We start from the raw sequence: 20,019 nt of genomic DNA, 5'->3' as shown, positions 1-20,019 counted from the left end.
AATGGTTTCCAGCTATTTTCATTGTCGCGACGATTACGCTCGTTTGTGACGAGGAAGAAAAAGAGAAATTCAATAGGCAGTGAGGTAAAGAGTTGAATTATCAAAACGTTGTTAATTGCGCTAGTAATTGAGCTCCCCCAGAGTGTCGGCGCAATCAACGGCTCGTTATGCAGCTCTCCCGCGCGCAGTCATAAGCCGATCGTCGTAACGACTGCAGCGGCGGCGCGCGCGATAGATACGTGTATAGCGTATACGCGCGTATTATAAACAAGACTGCAGCAGCGGCTGTATACACCTATACACCAGCCCCGCGTGCACTTGGCAGCTCGACTCTGCATTTGCATAATTGCACCGGCTACTAGCTCAATTTTCCCGCCGTAATTCATTTTTTACGGCGCTTAGACCTGCTCATACTAGTCCCGCGGGTGGCTCTTACACATCCTCCTTTTTCCTCGCGGCCCTCTTCGCGCTCGCCGTGTACTCGCTTTTTCCGCACCGACGGCCTTTCGCACCGCGATGTGTTATAGCACCTCGGCGACGACGTCTTTTCGGCGCGCCCGCTAAAACGGACGTTTCCGCGAGTTTACGAGCCCCGGGAGCCGCGCGCGTACTTTTATGGATCATGAATTTCTTTCTCTCTCGCGCTCCCGCGCGGCTGCTTTCTCCTTTCGAGCTCCTTATTTTAGGCGCGATGCAGATCTCCCCTCGCGCGCGCGCGAGCGAGAAAATTTACGCGCCTAGCGCGATTTACGACGCGCGTCTATGTATAGACGGGAGCGGACGCGCTTATAGGCCGTTTTGCGCGGACTTTGTTCACACTCTCGAGGGCTGATCATGTTTCTTTTTCGAGCCCGATAATTATCCGCCAACGCGCGCTATTTATCCCGGCGTTCGGAGCTTGATTGCGACGAGGCGCGCACTTATGCGAGCCTGTATTCGCCTCTGGAAAAAGCGCGCAATACGAAAACAAAAACAAAGCCTCGATAGCGATACTCCGCCTGAGACGCCTGGACGGGCGCAGATAAGATACCTATACGCTGCGCCTATACGCGGCGGCGTCGTGGCTCCGCATATTTACATCCAATGCAAACACAATCACTTTCCCCGAGGCGCACTTCTCTTATCGCTTTTCCACGAAGTCGCGCGCGCGAAATTTCGACCTCTGGACGCAATTTCTTTATCGCGGAACGGAAAACAAGCGCAGGCGAGGAAACTTTTTCGAGCTTTATACGATCCGGAAAGACCGCGCATTGTCGTTGCACAGGCTTTCCTCATTCGCGCGCGCGAATATAATCAGCCACGCCGGAGCCAGCTAATTGATTTTGCGCTTTGGCTTATTCTCGGAAAACAATTTGTCGAACGCTTTTCACTCTTATCGCGCCGCTTAGTGTCACGACTCCGAATTACTGTTATTCGAGCGATGCAGACACGCTCTATCACGAGGAGCGAGAACAACAGCCGTTTACCGGAATACGCGCGTATACGGTCTTTTATTTCAATGGCCGCGCTCGTTCAGCGAAACAATCGGCTTTCTCGCGATCCTTATCAGCGCTATACAAACACGTCGGCCTATTTTTTTCCGTCAAAGGAAATGACGCGCAGTTGAGCGATCCGATTGCCGTATCGGATCGATCGCGCACGTGCGCCACGGGCAGAGGAAACCCGAGGAAAAAGAAAACACCGCGACCGGTCTCTCCGTTTGACGACTTGCTCGAGAGCCGGCTTTTTCCGAGATTTTCGACGCGCCCGCTTTTCCGCCGCCGCCGAGTATAAGCTTTACACATGCAGAGGGAGAAAGATGAGATAGCGTTAAGCGCGCGTGCAGGGCGTTTCAACGCGTCGCGCGTTATGCTTTTTTTATTCCCGCTTAGCGCCGAGAGAACGAGGCCGATTGCAGTAAAACGCCTCGAAAACGCTCTTTACGACGTTTGTATACGAGACTGCCGGCTTTCTCTACCCGCTGAATACAAATTCTGCAGTCGAGTTCCAGCGAACGGCGCGTTGTTTGTAAACGCGACACTTGTCGACGAGGAACTCGCGGCGCGAACAGAACGGCCATTGTTAACTGAAAATTCTTCCACGCGTGCACTGCAGGCTCGACTTATTTTACAGGATGAACTTTGGAAATTCGACCGAGTCTTTTTAATGCGGTACTTTGTGTGAATAACGAATGATTGATTCGAACGCTGAATTCACGAGTTCAGTCTTCCGGCAAGTGGCATGGGTACACACACTCGACGCTTTATTTTTCCGAGATAACAAAGTTCGAATAACCGCTCGAAATTTATACGATCGACTGTGTGCTCTAACTTTAGACGTATAGGCCGTGTCGGACGAGCATCCGAGTGAAATAGCGGACGTCACGGCAGCTGCGAAAACATCGGCGAGAAAAAACCCTAGCTATAGATATACCCGCGCAATGAACGCTCGGAGGTGATAAGTAAACGTCTCAATAAGGCAAACAGGGATCCTGCAGAGATAATCGAGTAGAATATTTCAGAAACTGTAAAGGCGGCAAAGCCAGCGCAATCTATCAATTTCAAAGAGCGGCCAAAATCGACTGACCTTCAATATAAAGCCCGCCGAAAACACTCGGCTCGGCGGCCGAATGCCATAGTGTGTATATGTTATACAAAAACACCGTCGTTTCGCGCACTTCCAATTCCACGAATGTATCAATCTCGCGCGCAAACCGACACAGGCGAAACGCAAATAAAATGGCTTTAAAACTATTAGCGAAATCGTAAAGCGCCGCGTCTCCGGCATACGCGCCAGCGATACCAATGTACATATGCGAAACGGTGTTTTTTGTGATCGACGGAAATCCCGCATCGCGCAATAAAACGAGATGAGGACCAGCGATCGACCAAGTTTCATATTTGCGCGCGTGTATACACATACAGCTATACGCGTATAACGTATGCATGAGGTGCGTGTGATCGGCCATTTTTCGCGGGCAGTGGAAAAATGTCTGACGCGCGGCGTGGAGACTCGCGTCAATTTTATATTATAGAGGTGTCGGTTAATGCGTGAAACGCTCGTTTCGCTCTCGCATCGCATTTCGCTATCCATGTACGCGAGGGAATTCATTCTTGCCGCTTCGCCGTCATCAATCTTTTATGCTCGGAAATGACGCCGGTACCTCTGACGAGATATATAGATAACTGATTTCGCGAGCTCTCTCTCTCTCTCTCTCTCTCTCTCTCTCTCTCTCTCTCTCCCTGTGACGATCGTCACGCGGCTTTTGAGTCGGCGCATTTTTTGCGTAACTTTTTATCGCCTCGATATTTACCGAGTGATTGATGCTTCGATAGTAATCTTGATAATTGAAAAAAGCCTCCGGACGTCTTTGTAATTTCTGTATGGGTAAGACACCGGGACGAAAGGATTATTTCTTCAGTCAATCGCGCGTAACCGGGTAACATTTGAAGCGACATACTTACTTGCTAGAATAGGGGACCTGGCCTTACTTTCGCTGTATCGAGGATTACAAAACGATTCTATAAATACAAAGTGCGAAATAACTCGCAGCAGTGTATGCGTGACTTTTTCAATGCCTAAAGCGTTTACTCGAGACATGCGAGTAATCGAAAGCTCCATATTAAAAACTGCAAAGAGTGCATAAATGCAGCAGAGTTGAAAAGAGTTTTCCTCAAAGACCATAAATCCACGGCATGTGAGATCGAAAATAGACGATCGACCGGCCGTAGAGGGGAAAAAATCGTAATTGATGTCAAGGATTCGTGTGCGTGTCTAGTGTCTCTCCTTTTCTTTCTATTTATTCGTACACTCTGCGAAATTACAATTTCCGATCGATCGTTCAATGCGCAGACGAACGAGAGGCGATTTGTTTTCGAGCTATTTTTGCATAATACCCCCGCAAAAAACCGCCGAGACATGCTGAATTTCCATTTCCGCTGATAATTCCAGTAGGTTCGATCTTGACATTGAAGCGGCGAAAAAATTTGAAAATCGAATTGAGTAATCGGCTGTTTGTTCAGCTCTCAACTCGTCCGAACGTATGTACGTATCACGTGCGCTGCTGCGACTGGCGCCTCGCATACCATTTGACGCAAAAGCCTACGTCGATGCGGCGTTTTAATGCGATGCACCGAAAACAAGGCTGGAAATTCATGCGGAGGCGCTTCATTAGGAATACAACAGTGCCGGGCAAATGAAAAGAAAATTTCTTTCTTTTCAGCAGGCGACTTTGGAAATTTTATTCGTGCACGTTTCGTATGTACGAATGGAATTTCCTTCATCGCTCGAGCCACTCGTTCTCGAGAGAGTGTTAAAGCAGAGGAGCTATTTTGGCGTTACGCTCGTAACACGTGAAGAGCATTCGAGAATCCGTATACGTGTTTCGGATTATTGAGAGCTATCGGAGCAGCGCCCGCTCGTAACACGTGTCTTATTTTCGCTTAATTATTATTTGAGTTTATTTTTAATTTTATGTGGGCCGCATTATCGCGACTCGATGAATATTCATGACGGGCGGCCGCGCATCGACGGTTACGATCCTGATGAACTTGTGCAATGACGCGGGTTATAATAATATCACATTGTTCAATAGCATAATAAAATATTAAACGTTCTTCCTGTGTAAGCAAAGCCGATATAGCAGCACGAGTTATTTTATCGCCGCGCGCGAATAAAGTGTTTCATCGAAAGTGCTATACGAGCTTGTTTGTCTTTTTATGTGCACAGCCGGAGAAAGTTTTCAAATAGAGAGCGCGCGCGCCGCGCGATGTTTTGATCCTTGTTATGTATTTGTTTGCGTATCTTAACCAACTTACACAACGAGTACATTTTTCTTGCACTTTTTAGTCCGATCGCGAGTTTTTCTTTGCTTTTTACTGTACGCGGAAACTTTATGAAACAATAACGTCTGCGCGTAATGAAAAACTTAATGCGTTTGTTTATCTTTGAAATACACGCGAACTGCATAAACATCTCGCACTCATCACAACATTGAGCGATACGAGGCGTGCGGGCATCAATTTAATAAAATTGCAACAATTACTTGTTTTGCACCGCTTTATCCGCGCGTTATTATGACATAAAATCTAGGAAAACAATTTTATACGACGACGTAGCAGTGTATAGACTCTCGCGCTTTCTCGCGTTCCATATACGCAAGCTTGTTAGTATAGTCGACTTTACGACTCAATGAGTTGAAACTACTGGTTCATTCCGGAGTCATTCGACTGAAAATGAGCCTAAAAAACTCGTCAGCATGGGACGCTCACTTCACGTTTGTACTTGTTTCAGTTTCTCGAAATTAAGAGAAGATTCTGCGATCTACAGCATTATAACGAGGCGAAAATTTTCCACAGTCATCCGAGGAACCTTCGTTGAGGCGCATTTAACATCAATTGATATTATTGAATCTTCATCGAAACGGTAAGTAGCAATTGACGCGCATAATCCGACATAACGACCGCATCAAAGCGTTTCACATTTCCAACAAGAACGAGCCAGATGCACGCGACCGATATAAATCAGCCGCTCGCGACAGCCGAACGAATTTCCCCGAGTGCGAATGGTCGCAGTTTCGATCACATCTTACTAATGCATGAAATTCGACAAATATCATAAGCCTGCCAAGTGTGCGTCTCCAAGATTTCCTCGGCTTGAATAATTCAGCGCCATGCGTGAATGAATAAAAAACAATCGAAAGTAGGCGGCGATAAAAAAGGAAAATATCGATCGCCGATGATTTATGCGCGTGCACACGCGAGCAGGGCCGGGGGCAATCTGCACCCTCTTCGGATCGAGCCTAGAAAATTAAAAGTCTCTCGGAGAGATATGCGGTATAATCCGTTTCTCCGGCGTGCTTTCACGATTCGAATACCCTCCGCGCGTGCAGTATTGTGTTGATTTTCCGAGCAATAATTCTGCCGGCGCGCATTCATCATTTTTTCCTTTCACGTTGTGCTTTTCCCTGCTACACGCTTAGCGGCTGCGCGTTTTCCTTCGACCCCTTTTCCGGGGGTATCGATTTAGCTTTGGTGATTGATTCATGCTACGCTTTGACATTTTTTTTTCGTATTCAATTATTAAAATGAAATTCGCACGATTCTACAGCGTTTTTATCCTAGCTGTAGAGGAAGAACAAGTCGCAGAAAACTTTTAAAGGCTTTATTCACTGTTTTAATATTGTGATTCGTTTGCAAGCTCTCATCCAACTGACTCGCATCAAAGGGCTCCGTTTTTCACGTCCCGAGAAAAACAAAGAAACTGTTGATCTTTCATGGCAACGCATTTCCCTCCCCGGCAACCCACGCGCCAAATCGTCACTCGCGTAATCGAGTCCGGCGAGTACACATTGTAGCGAGTGTCGTCCGCAACAGATGTCACGTTGAAAATATTGAAGCCCTTTCGGTAGAGCGAAGCGGTTGTTAATATATGCCGGTCTCCCGCTTGACACACATGCAGAGATAATGACCATTTTCGTCGAATCCTAGTTATCGCTCGTTTGTTAATCTCTTTTCCGTACGTCGTCGCTTCCTGCCTCCGAAAAAGTTGACGCTCTCGAGCCGATGTAGGTGCACGCTTTGGTATCAAGAAGACAAATGTGAAAATAATTAAAATAATTAAAAGGAAGTTCGAAGGCGCGCGCGGTCCGGGCGGCGAAATTACTGTAATCCAAGGAGAAAAGAAGCCTCTTCGCGCTAGCTGTTGTTGTTGTGTCGGCTCTCACTATAACCAGCAATTATACCCGCAGTAGACTAGACGATTTCACCTGCTGCGCGTAACACGCAGTTTCCGTTGTTGGGCTTTTATCCGGGATCTGTGCTCGTGCGGCAGATACCGTTTTCTCGGAAGGAGGAGGAGTCGGCGGCTGTACACACTCGCTGGCGACAGGTGGAGATATTTCGCTTCGGTGTGACGTGGGCGAAAATTGCGCTGCGCTTGGATTTATTGTGATGAACTTGCAAATTTTGAGCGCTGCATGTAGCTGCGTTTATTCTTTAAAACAATCCGAACCGTTTGGCTGATTTATCGAGGTGAATGATAGCGCGCGTGTTACATTAAATTTGGGAGAAGAGCCGGCCGGATTCGGGGAAGCGATAAACGCGCGAGAGCATTTCGCATGCAGCCAATTCGACACAAAGTATCAATTATGGGCCGCGAAACGCGGCTTCGAAGAAGCAACCTCGGCGTTTAATAACGAAATCCGCGTAAATCATCGCGTCGAATAGCGTCGGCGGCTTGTTTTTGTTTCGCACGCATATAGCTTGTAGAGAGGCCGGACCGTGAAAAGCTCGGCAGCTGAACTTTACGACATGCGAAGCGAGATTTTTCGCCAATATTAAGCGGACTGACATAATTAATCGGAAAAAAGTCAAAAAGCGCCATAAAATGCGCGCCTCGAGGGGCAAAAAAGACCGGGCGACCGCACTTGCTCGCGCGAGGGAGTAGCAGATCGTGTGCAGTAGACGAGGCTGCAGCGCGCGGGGAGATGGACGACTGGTCGGGAGAGAGGACTTAAAACAAGAATGAAATGAGGCTGAAAGGAGCTCGAGGATGGAGGTGGAACAAAGAGGAAGGAAGGGCGAAGGAGAAATAGAGAAATGAAGAGGAGCAAAGAGGAAATTCCAGAGCTGGTCATCGCTCTTTCTTTGTTGGGCGCGCGCAGACTCTCCGCTGCACTGCGCGCGTGGGATCCGCGCGAATTTTCACGGCGATCTATACCGAGAGAGCGAATCAATGGACCAACCCTTGCTCGCGTCCTCGCTTCTTGCCTCACTGAATATCCTTTTCCCAAGCTGTACGTACGTTTCTTCCCGCCTCCCAAGTGAAATTGTCTAATTCACTGTATGTGATAACTCTAATAATCGGCTTATGAGCCTGAGTTTTGCTGTATCGTGGATTCGCCACCGTTACGTCAGAGGAGGTTCGAAAATAAACAGCGGGTCCAATCAATTTCGCCTAATTTAACCGCGCTAATAGGCTTTTCTGATGCTCGCTTATTTAACATTCGAGTCGCGACTGCTGCTTATTAGGCTGAATAATTCGAGTCGATGTACTTCGGCGACGCTTTTTTCTTCGGCTTGGCGCACAATATTATGTGCTCGTCTGGAAATATACTTAATACAGTTAATGGAGGTAAACGAGCTTTCAGACAACGCCGCCCGTAAGGCAGAGATCTTATCTCCCGTATACGTATACGAGAGATTGCATTCTCCAGTTAAAAATACGATACGGAACCGCCTGCATGCGCCGAAATCAGAGCAGTGCCGAGTCGAGGGCTTGGAATCTCTCTCGAGGAATGACGAAGTCGAAAAAGTGTCGTACAAGTGGCCGAAGAGTACGGGAGAGAGAGAGAGAGAGAGAGAGAGAGAGAGAGAGAGAGAGAGAGAGGAAGAGAAAGAGGTCCGTTCTCACTGTCTCTCTCTCTCTCTCTCTCTCTCTCTCTCTCTCTCAGCAGCAGCAGCATGAGCGATGGGACTCGCGTGGATGCGCAGTCTCGGCGTTTATTAACCTGTTACGCCGTGTTAAATTGGCTGAGAATGAAGCGCGTTCGCGTCAAACTTTCGGGTCGCTCTTGCACCGTGTGCTCAATATAACTGTCGCGGATGCTGCGATGAGAACTGCGGCGCCGATAAGCTTCTCAGGATCGGCTGTAAAGCGAGTTAAATTCGTATAATGAAGCCATTATGGCATCAGAGGGCATCGGGAGCGCGGGCGTAAAAGAGCCTTCCCTATCCTCCCGCGCGCTGTAGCGTCAGGTTCTTTGTCTCTCTCTCTCTCTCTCTCTCTCTCTCTCTCTCTCTCTCTCTCTCTCTCTCTCTCTCACTCTCCACGCTCGCGCGCGGAGCTCGTTTATGCGCGTCGGTGGTCCACGGAGCGCGGGAACTGCGTAGGTATACGCGAGCGAGGGGAAGGGGCTCGGGGGGCCCATCCAGTCCTCTCCCTCACTCTCGTGAATGAACCAGCTCCGAGGCTACAACTATACCTGCGCCTCCGGCGTCCTCATAATCGGAGCGGCGCTTTTGACTCTCCGATTTCGGGGCCCCGACGAGAGGAGAGGAAGCTGGCAGCGCGCGCAGTAACGGCCCCCGGTTTCGTAGTATTTCGCTCCTGCGCGATGCCGGGCCCTTGGCCGCCGTCGCGACGGTTGCGGAGAGAAGAAGGTATACGCGGCAGAGGGAATTTGTTGATGTTTTGCTGCACTCTCTTTTGAGGGCGAAGACGCCGAGCGGCCGAGGCCTTGCCGCGAATTTCATTTCAACGATATGGCTTAAGAAGAGTTAACCTTCCGTTTACTGCGGCCTTGGATTCGCCAGCCCGGCGGCGATGCTCGAAATTTTATTTCACGCGCTTTGGAATCCGAGGCGTCTATTGCGGAATTGCCAAGTCAGAGGTTTTGCTTCTTGCGCATTGCTCTCAAGGACATGCGCGAACTGCCTCTCGGATCGCTATACTGAAAAGCCAACTAGCGCCTATACGGGTCGGGCTGTGGCTTTATTGACTTCAAAACCTCATCGCGATTTATACGACGACACACGCGTAACGCGCGGACTCTTCCCACCACCGACCCCCGGTTATCTCCGTCGAATTTTCAAAAAATCAAATCGTCCTATTAATCGGCGAAATGAACACGGTTACACCTCATTACAGCGGCTCGATGCATCTGCAATAAAGCAGCGAGCGAAGTGGAGGCTCCTATAGGAATCGAGCTGCTCCACATGCTTAATTTAAGCGGTTCCCGAAGCCCCGCGCGATTCGCCCGCACACGCGAAAAGGCGGGAGCGTCGATCGGCAAACGAGCGCGCGGATAGAGGAGTAAAATGAAGGAAGAAAAAAAGGCGGACGAGGGAAGAAGAAAACACGCGCTATCGGTTCGCCCTCGTCTCTTATTCATCTCGTTGATTCTCCTTCCACGAATCGAGCGGCCCACGCGTGCACAGCGCCGAGAGCTGCTCTCCGCGGCGCTCCTTTTTTTCCTCCTCGTGAATTTTTCTACGTCTAATGCGTTCTTCGAATTTTTTTGTCCGCATACACACGCGGCTACCGCCTCGCCTTTTATCTCTCCTTCTCTCTCTCTCTCTCTCTCTCTCTCTCTCTCTCTCTCTCTTCTCGCTCTCGAGTATATTTACTTTCGGCAGGTTTCTCCAGAGCGCTCTCGGCTGTATGCGCGCGAGCGTAGGTATACACATTCGTAATTGCTTTACGAGCTCGTTTTCATCAGGAGCGCGTATACGCTATAGCGGCGTGTGAATGGGAAAGAGGCTTTTCCCGCGTCGCGCCCGATCGGCGTAATGAGGTGTGAAACGCTCGGAGGAATTCATTACACGCGACGCGCGAGCTCTTTCTCTTCGAGGCAATAAAATTCAGCTCTCAGGCTGTTTTTCTATTGTTTTCCATACGCTACGCTGGCGTGATGCGGTGCATACACCTGTTTGTTTGTCTATCGGAGGGTGTTTTCCTCTCGTTTGACTGTGAAATTCGTGGCTTTATCTGGACGATTTGGCCCGACATGGTGAATAGGCGTCATGGGTTTGTTTACAGGCGGCTGTGCCTCGCGTCATGCGAATACACGAGCACTATGTAAATCATATACCTTAACTTTCACCTTGAATTTCGCATATTTTCTGAGCTCCTATTGCTGCGCTAACGCTTTAGTACTCGCTGGCGGCCTCGTCGCTGCGGTTTCGCACTGTGGACTTGTTTCTAGTTATTACTAGAATTGATAAACACAACGCGCGGTTAGTGTACATTGTTGCTAAATTACAGTAAGGTGGCTTTATGGTAGTTTATCAGCAGAAAGATGCAATCCCAAATACTTCTACAATTATTTCTTAGAATTTTCAATAAAAGTCTATAATATGTATCCCTATATAAAAAAGTCATGACCGGATGAAGTGAAGCCAAGAATGCATCAATATGATTGGCTCGTGTAGTGCGCATGCGTCAAAAGTATTGTTAGAATTTTTTGATTTGTTATTGATTTCTAAAATTGATTCTAATATTGAAAATGTAATATAATACTATAATACATATCAAATTATAATTTGTGTATTTATAATATTCTAGAGACATTCTACTCTCGAGACTATATATTCTATTCTCGAGACATAACCTTAAAATTTTAAAAGGAAGTTGGCGATGAAACCGCGGCAATTTTGAAATTTATATGAGCGCGAAATGAATCATATATTGTAAAGTTAATGAAATTATAGTCTACTACAGTGCGCGCAGCGCACTGCGCCACGTCTAGTAATGATTAAAATTGATTGCGACATTTTTGTGGCATCAAATTATTCAAGCACATACGTCATATACGAAATATTTACTGTAAAATAATATATATTAGTATACATATTTTATTCAAAATTCGCACATCAGTTCGCAAAAATTATATTGCATAACATATTTTTTGCAATCATGAAAAACAAATGAATTCCCTGTCAATAATTTGTACGAATTATATACCTGTGATTGTTTATAGAACTATCTACAATCTCGAAAGCAGGATAGCACTCAAGAAATACTCAAGAATAAATAATATAACATTTTTTCGTTGCCAATTCGTCCAAAAACCGCCATAATTTCACTTAAATCAAATTATAATACAATTTAATCAATACTGAATAACGGCGCAAAGTGGACGGATTTTCAGTCGAGGCGACAATTTCATCTGCTTTCATCGGGAGAAGGTTAATTATCAAGCCTCGTTAAATTCGCTAATTATTATCTGACACAGTCAGGCGAATAATGGAATATAATTACTCGGCTTTGGGAGAGAAAAAAGGCTCAATTTGCAAATGCAAACGCCCGCTCGAGAGACTTCGCGAAGCATGTATACTGTATACACAGCATCGAAGCTGGAGATTACAATAAAGCAGCAATTCCGAGGATGTCAACGTGCGTTATTCATCGTTCGTGAGCAGCGTTCCGCGGCGACTGCCGAAAATTAAAATAAAACTCCGATTCCGAGGCCGGAAGCGTGCATGGGATAAACTGCACCGCTACAATAAAAATCACTTTAAATTCAACGTGAGCCGACTCCCGGAGAGGAGAGAGGGAGAGAGAGAGAGAGAGAGAGGGAGAGAGGGAGAGAGAGAGAGAGAGAGAGAGAGGGAGAGAGGGAGAGAGAGAGAGAGAGAGAGAGAGAGAGAGAGAGCGGGCAAGCTCGAGCGAGGAACAACAGTAGATAAGGAAAAAAAGTCCCGCAAACTGACGAATTTCGCAAAAAGTCGCGGCTGGAATTCGGAAACGAGGCACGCGTGCGCGATTCGGGATAAGAGCGCGTGCTTTATTATGCATGGCATTTTCGAGCCATTATTGTGCGCGGACGCTAGCTAACTGCGGGAGCGAGAGAGAGAGAGAGAGAGAGAGAGAGAGAGAGAGAGAGAGAGAGAGAGAGAGAGAGAGAGAGAGAGAGAGAAAGAGAGAGAGAGAGAGAGAGAGAGAGAGAAGGAAAAAAGCGGCCCGACGGCTAATTGCACTATAGCTGACGCCTCGTAATTGGCTGGCTGCCAAGCCGTCTTATTATTTCGCAATAATAATTGTTTCGCGCTATGCGTTACGCAACGAGCGACTCCGCGTCGCTTTTCCTTTAGCGCCGCGCTGCGCGCCGGCTTTTCCGCTAGCGATTCTCATAATCGCTCACGCATCGAAAAGACCTCCGGTTTTCCCGTTTCTTTTTCATTTAGATTTTTACTTCCTCCTAGAGGATGCATTGTATAGTCAATTTTTGAGTTTCGTCAAAACTTCTAGAAAATACTTTTTGGTGTGTTAGAAGTTCAAATCACGTGTTTTTAGAAAATGTCCGTATATGGATGTGTGTGTGTGTTTCTGTGTTTGTGTGTGTATACCGTAATATTTCTGGAACTACTCGGTCAATATCAATAAAATTTGACATGCATATATATTTTTGGATTCTGAATTCGGGAAAAACATTTATTTTTTATTTTTCTAACTATTTTTTTATGGCCAATTTTGGATTTTTTAAAAACACTATTTTGCGTTTTTTTCAATCATCCCATCGTTACAAACAATTCAGCTAATATGCATTTGAAAGAGAATACAATTACCTACTTTTCCCCTTTTGGTCCCCGGGATGGACCACTTTGTTCGGCAGTTAAAATGAAAAAGGTGATTTTTTTTTAAATTCATATCTCTGAAACTAAACATCATAACCTCACGAAAAAAATTATCACGTGTCAAACTATATCCCATTAAAATTTCAAGTGATTTGATTACTTATTTTTTCAGTAAAAAATCGAAAACTGGAAAAAATGAGTTTTTTTGTGCCTCGATAACGGAAATAAAAAGGCTTTATTTTTGTTTGAAAATTTTTTGATTCCTCATATCTCTAAAACAATGCAGTCAAATGCTTTAAAATTTGAATTGGTGATTTACCATAAAAAAGCTATCTGCTGCTAAAATTTTAAACGATTTCGCCGAGCGGTTCTCAAGTAAAGAGTTAAAATGTAAAAACTGATTTTTCTTAAAACTGTTTCTTCCTCTTATAGGGGTGTCGTTGCATGTCGTTAAAGTCCCTCCCTATTAATTTATGTCAAAATGATGACTTTTTGGTAATATATTGAATTCAAATTATATTTCATTAACATATATTGTATGTTTATTAAAACAATACATTTAAAATGTTTGAATTATAATTTTAAACTTTTTCGACGATTTCATCCGTTTCAGATCCACAAGATTTGGAACCTGATAATTTGATTGATTTGGTATTCGGAGTTCTGATATACGACACTGTGTATGAATAATGCAAATGGTGAATCAACGTTCTAAAAGAAGTGGTGTAGAGTAAAAAAATTAAGTCTCAAGACATTCACTTGTTTTTTTTTATTAGAAAAATAATAAAATATACATTTCTCTTTTGTTTATAGTCTTTGTTGTACATAATACACTAGTTTTATTATTGAAAGTTTATCAATATGATTATGTATAATTAAAGAGGAATGGGAATGAGTCGTTGGGTTTTTGAAATAAGAAACCCATCAATTTCGCGGAAAATTGAGCGGAAAAAAAGCAATTTGAGTCGTCACATAAAGTTTGATCATGACAATGAGAAACAAACATGCAGAACATGTGGTAAACAAGTGCGTAATCTATATAAACATGAGCAAGATGTGCACTCTTCTAAAAGGATGAGGTGCGAAAAGTGTAAAAAATATATAAGGAGTGGATCAATGAAACGGCACGTTGCTACTTGTGGTTCTAGTGAATAATCGTTTTTTTTCACTTGTGTCACAGCGCCGCATGATCGATCGTTCGTTCATTAAAAATTGATTACCATCGGCGTCGTTAAATTTAGATTAGAATGGGAAAAAGTAGGCCTTAGGTAACCACGCACAGCGCACGCGCGTTTAAGTAATACCCGTGCGCGCTTCTGCCGACGCCACATACGTGCGGCGCGATATTCCCCGAAAAAAGCAAGCGAAGAAACCCAAGTCGAGCAGCCTCCGCTATGCAGCCGCGAAACCGAAGACATTTCCGTCTTCCAACTGCATATAATATACATTATCATAGCACGCGCAGACGCTAGTCACGCGTGCTGGGAAGAAAAAACGGAAGTGTACACACACGTGCCTCGCGCCAAACATTCGGACGAACTTTTATCGAGGCGGATATCACTTTTCGCGAGTTTCGTCTACGCGCTCGCGCGGACTTTGCCGTGTCTGGCCTTGAGGAAGATATTGTATCCCTCCGAGCTCGCAGCCTCCTTATCTCGCCGTGAACGCGTGTGCATACGTTTCGTCTAGACGTGATATTGAGACGAAGACGATTACACGAGCCGTAAGCTTTCGGCTCTTTTGTCTCCTGCGACGATGCGGCGAGTCGGGCACTTTCTAGTCTTGCACGCGCGGCTTTGACTTCGTGCGCGCTGGCACGCGAAGCATCTCTTTTTGTGCGCCCGCGGTGCTCTACTGAAGTATAGAACACAACATTCCGATGAGATCCAATCGAAAGGCTCGAGCAAGAGAGAGAGAGAGAGAGAGAGAGAGAGAGAGAGAGAGAGAGAGAGAGAGAGAGAGAGAGAGAGAGAGAGAGAGCTCCTTTCGTCGCTACATTGATTTCACATTGAAGAGTGTGTCGAAAGTCCGTTCAATTATTGCTGCGCAGTTCTTTTTACCGCCGATCCGTGACTGCGGAAGGGATTCGGATTCTGGACCAGTGCACCTTTCGCTATTTCAATAACCGCAATAACCGCCTTTGTTCGTGCGGTTTTATGAATAGCAATTGATGAAGTATTTCGTAATCCCTTTCCTTACACTGGATCTTTGTTTGGATATTTCGTGTATGAAATTATGACTGTGTGTGTGGCCGCAAGGACGTACTTTGCTCTTGACAAAGAAAATATTTGCCCGAAGAAATGATAAGCTGTTAGATAATATCTGAAAAGAGATCCCTTTGAAGTCTAGTCGTATCAAAGATTGATTATTGCGACGCTTTATATAATCTCATACGTTAATTGCCAATCTTTGATAATCGTTCGAGTAGTATTATTTAGCCCCTGCTTGAATTTCATATTTAATTCATGTATAATAGATTTTGAACTTTTTGCTTAAGACGCTGTTATTGAAGATTGTCGTTCAAATAAATGAAACACTATGAATTTTCCGTTGATCGTGCAAAAAACTTCGCAATTTAGTAGTATTATAAAAAGGAAATTAAAAAAAATTAATACTATAGAATTGTGAATTTGGCTCATATTAGTAGTTATATTTGAAATTCTAAATTGCATTCCTTTTTGTAAAAGAGGCTCATCAAATATTTTTTTACCAACGAATGGCTCGAATATACTTGATATTTTTAAAATAGTAACCTATTCTACGGTGACCTTATTGCATTGTTTAATTATCATGCAATTATTACTCGACATTTGGAAAATTATGGGGCTTGGTTTGTTGACGGTTTTGGCCAGCAGATACCGCTACTTAGATGTATGGTATGATCCTCCCGGTCCTTGACCCACGACTTTTCGAAAACTTGTTAAAAGCTGAGGTATAGCGACCATCTGTGCGACAATGCACATATTGCACGCTGAGTCTTTCCGCTCTGTCATCCAACACTACCGTACCAAAGCTTTAAACCTGCAGTGTACAGTACCTTTTTCAAATATAGCAATAATTTTAAAAGCCATAAGCCTGCTTTATTCTCTAAATGAAAATTGTTTGCATAAGCTCGCAAAAAATACAGTTTGCAATTCTTTGCAACATGGCTCTAGAATGTCGGGTAATTAAAGCAAGTTCAAGGCGCGAAAACAGTCGTAATAAGCCAGACGGTGAAGATTGAGAAGAAAAAATTCTCGGCTGAACAATAAGGCTCCTAGACGGAGTAAAACTTCTTATACAATGATAATACAGAATTCTGGCGCATCTGAAAAGCGCGAATAAAACGCCGAATAATTATTATCGGCCTGTCACAGCTAGAGAGAGGAGATAAAGTGCGCAGTATCTTCTGTCATTAGCGTCATTGTTACGATAGGCGTTACGCGATCGAGAGACTTGGCCAGTAGCGTCACCAGCACTGACTGATGCTGTTAAATAACGATAATGAAAAAAAGCCGAGAGAAACGAGTAGGCAGAACAAAACAAACCGCACGAGAGCTGGGATATATATGCTATATAGGATACATAGGAGAGGCAAAGAAATTAGTTTCATCACTGCGCGCGCGAGCAATAACTGCGTAGTTGTCGAGCGCGCATTTGTCGGTACTTACGTATATACGCAAGAGCAAAGATTGATGTCACGGGCCCGGCCGTGCCGCGCTCTTGGCCTGGTTCCCATTTGAAAACGCTGCCCGCGCGAGCGCTGCGTTGTCGCTGTGCTGCCGCGCTGCATATAAGTCTCTCTGCGTGTACAGGCCCTTTTCAATTGCAGCGCGCTCGACACTTGATATTGTTTATTTACCTTGCGGGATTGTCGCGAACGGCCATCCCGCTCAGACGAGAGTAAGCATACGCACGCGCGGTTACGTGATTTGTGTGGAAGAATGTTTCTTATGGTATGCCGAACGTGCGTGTGCATTCAATTTTGTTTTGTTATTTTACCGATAATCGCTTGTTGTTTTTGAGGTTTGGGTGCATGCGATGGAGAATCGCGAAATGTTTGTGTAAAAATGCACTGGCACGTGAATAAACTACTTTGTCATTCTCCTCTACAGGTAATATTTATCAAGGGCTGTTATTGTTTCATGCGGCAATTTTTTGCATAAGCTTCAACATATTATACAATGACTGAACATTTTATCATCACAAAGGTTTTTCTGAGCAGGAAGAACATCGTTATCTTTTGTACATTAAAAATGTGCTAAATTTGTCTGTGACGTCGAACCTTCCGAATGACTTTTGCTGTGACGCCGTTCAAATATAAATTATAGATTATTTGTTTTAAGCTTTGCGTACGTAATACTCGGCGTAATACCTTTTAGTGTCTCGGTGTTATCCGCGTTGTCGATGCCTGACTTTCATTACAAAACTAACTCCAAGCTTTATTGTTTATATACACACTTAGCAATTAGTAGTATGACTTTGTCAACAATAGTACACGGCTGCGGGCTTTGAAAAACTTTAAATACTTAGCATGCGTAATCTCGAGGGCAATAAAAATAAACTAGAATGAATTATCTTCATAAGGAGGCGTTTTTCGCCCAAGAGAGCTGTATATTTTTTCAAACTCGATTTCAGAGCTTTATAACTATTAAGGGGATGTTGTCCCAAAAAAGACTGTTTTTCAATTACATAAAACTTGTTAAATCAAGTTTGCAAATGAAAAACCGAGTCTCTGGCGCCGTAGTGTTAAGTTTAATGAATCGCTCTACCGAAAGAAAATTACGATCGAACTTGCTGTTTTTCTAGAAGTTTGGAAATACAAAATACCCCGTGGCGGATTTGTGAAGCTTTTGCGCCGACATTACCCTTAACCTCTGATAAAAATAATTAGAGTGAATACACTTGTATAAATGGAATGTACAATCATTATTTTGTGTAGCTTCATATGTGCAGCTTGTTTAACAATGCATATTTCACAAATATAAAGTTTAAATTAAAAAGGCATGCATATCTTGACTAGTGCAGTGTCAGTAGAACCTCCTTAATTTGAAAGTCGCCACATACACGCTCCGAGAGGTAATTAAAGATTCAGAAGGTACACCATAAAGATAAATGTAGCAGGAAAGCGAGATAATTGAAGAACAACAAACTGTCCGTATCTTTGTCTTCGGGTTAATGAACAAAAAGTTTAATTGGCGACGCACGTGTACGCGCTTGCGGTAATATTTATATTTATCCAAAGCATTAATTGTACGTATACACTGGTCCGCACGTGCGAGTTTTATCAGCGAGTAGTATCTCCGAGCAGTGCAAATAACGCAATAACTTATTTAGCTTAGGAAATATGGAGAAGGCGGTTGCGTCTACAATAAAGAATCCCACATTGAAATACCGCACGAGTGCTCGTAAAGTAGCAGGGGGCTGAGAGAGAGAGAGAGAGAGAGAGAGAGAGAGAGAGAGAGAGAGAGAGAGAGAGAGAGAGCGTGTTTTGTCATAATTCGGAGGCCGCTCAGACAGAATTTAACACACCTATAACTATCATCGGGACAGTATACATCTCTTATAATCGAATAAATTTCGAAGCGCGCCGCGTAAACAGGGCAATAATGGTCCGAGATCACGAGGCTCGAATAAAAATCCGCTCGGCGCAGGCAGATGCACAACAAAGCCCGGCTCGCTCGCGCGCAATAAAAAGAAACGCGCGCAACACCTGACGAAAAACGACGAAAGAGCGGCGCGGCGTCGCGCGAAGACGTATAATGCCGCTCGTTACTCTCTCCTCTTTTTGCCCTCTCTCGGGCCGGTAAAGACCTATATAGCGTACGCGCGCATGCACCGGGCCTCGAAATGATGCTGCAGCGGCGGCAGATGATGACGAAGGAGTGAGCTGCAGCGCGTGCAGCACGCGTGCGGGTAGCGTGTGCCGATTTTTCAGGTGGGGGAGCGCCGGCACGCTCCAGGTGGCGATGAATCTTCGAGGAAAAAAGCCGCAGCCGGTCGCAGGAGCAAGCGAGAGAGCGGGAGAGGGAGAGTAAATAAGAAAGATTAACACGAGGAATACATAAAGGAAGGCCGGGGGAGGAATCGTAATCTCCGGTCTGCGCAGGCGGGAGCAGGTGTTGGGGAGCGCGCGCTCCTCGATTAATACAGTTGCCGTAAAAAGTCCGGTCAATCAGAGCGAGGCTCTAACGACCTATTAACGAGAGAGCGTGCGCCACGATTATTTCGGAAGTCAGAATCGAGTGCAGCGCTTTGCGGACAAACTGTGCAGAATATTGACAAATGAGTTACATTGAGCCGGATAACTATAGGACAAGGGTCCCCTAACACTGAGTGAAAAAAAGCCGAAAAAATTCTTTCTGGTTTTGATTGACAGATTGTAGTTTTTGGAATAATCATACAAATTGGAATGGACTTTTAATCGAGTCATTATTTCATACTACACGTGGGGAAGCTTGGTTTTAGCATGTAACTTACAAACAGCTGATTTTATGCTGAGCAGATAACAAAGCAGACAATTGAGGTCTCATTTTCTTTCTATTTTTTAACAAACTTGTAAATTTATGAACACTGTAAGGAGAGTTTTCCCACGCGAACACCGGTTTAAACTTTTTGCTTTATCTCGATCGTATTATAAAGCCGTATTTTGTCAAGGAAATTTGACCAAAATCACTGCCGGTCTGGTAGTTCTGGTAGTTCGGATTGGCGCGTCGATCGAGGTGTGGAGCACTCTTAAAAAGACATTAACGCTCTCGGATTTCGGCTCTCCGCGTCATTTTTCCCTCTTTTATTTTCGTCACGCCGGCGCGGGAGTGTATGGCACAAGGAACTGTCCCGAGCAAAAAGGATGCGAGGAGCAGGAGGAGGAGGAGGAGGCAATGCATCAGCAGCCGAGCTAGTGTATATAGTCCGAGTGATATTCGGGGGGCTGCTGCGCGCGCGCTCGAGTCCGGGCAACATCTGTCCGGCAGGTGCGTTGCCT

At 45.1% G+C, this 20,019-nt stretch overlaps 2 protein-coding genes across 2 annotated transcripts in view; one reads left to right on the top strand and one right to left on the bottom strand.

Moving 5' to 3' along the window:
• LOC100115534 (3-phosphoinositide-dependent protein kinase 1) overlaps positions 1-20,019 on the bottom strand; it is a 212,367-nt gene that overhangs the window by 75,987 nt on the left and 116,361 nt on the right. The gene's annotated exons all lie outside the window — the stretch shown is intronic.
• The window catches only part of LOC107981405, a 130,160-nt gene that overhangs the window by 31,718 nt on the left and 78,423 nt on the right, over positions 1-20,019 (top strand). Inside the window, exon 2 of the mRNA XM_031933278.2 lies at positions 5,272-5,403. The gene's annotated coding sequence lies outside the window, so the exon portion shown is untranslated. The remainder of the gene's footprint in view (positions 1-5,271; positions 5,404-20,019) is intronic.

The sequence above is a fragment of the Nasonia vitripennis genome (genome assembly GCF_009193385.2).
Source record: "Nasonia vitripennis strain AsymCx chromosome 1 unlocalized genomic scaffold, Nvit_psr_1.1 chr1_random0009, whole genome shotgun sequence".
NCBI classification, from domain to species: domain Eukaryota; kingdom Metazoa; phylum Arthropoda; class Insecta; order Hymenoptera; family Pteromalidae; genus Nasonia; species Nasonia vitripennis.
Note: the sequence above shows the minus strand (reverse complement) of the source record. Positions and strands in the feature narration are given on the sequence as shown.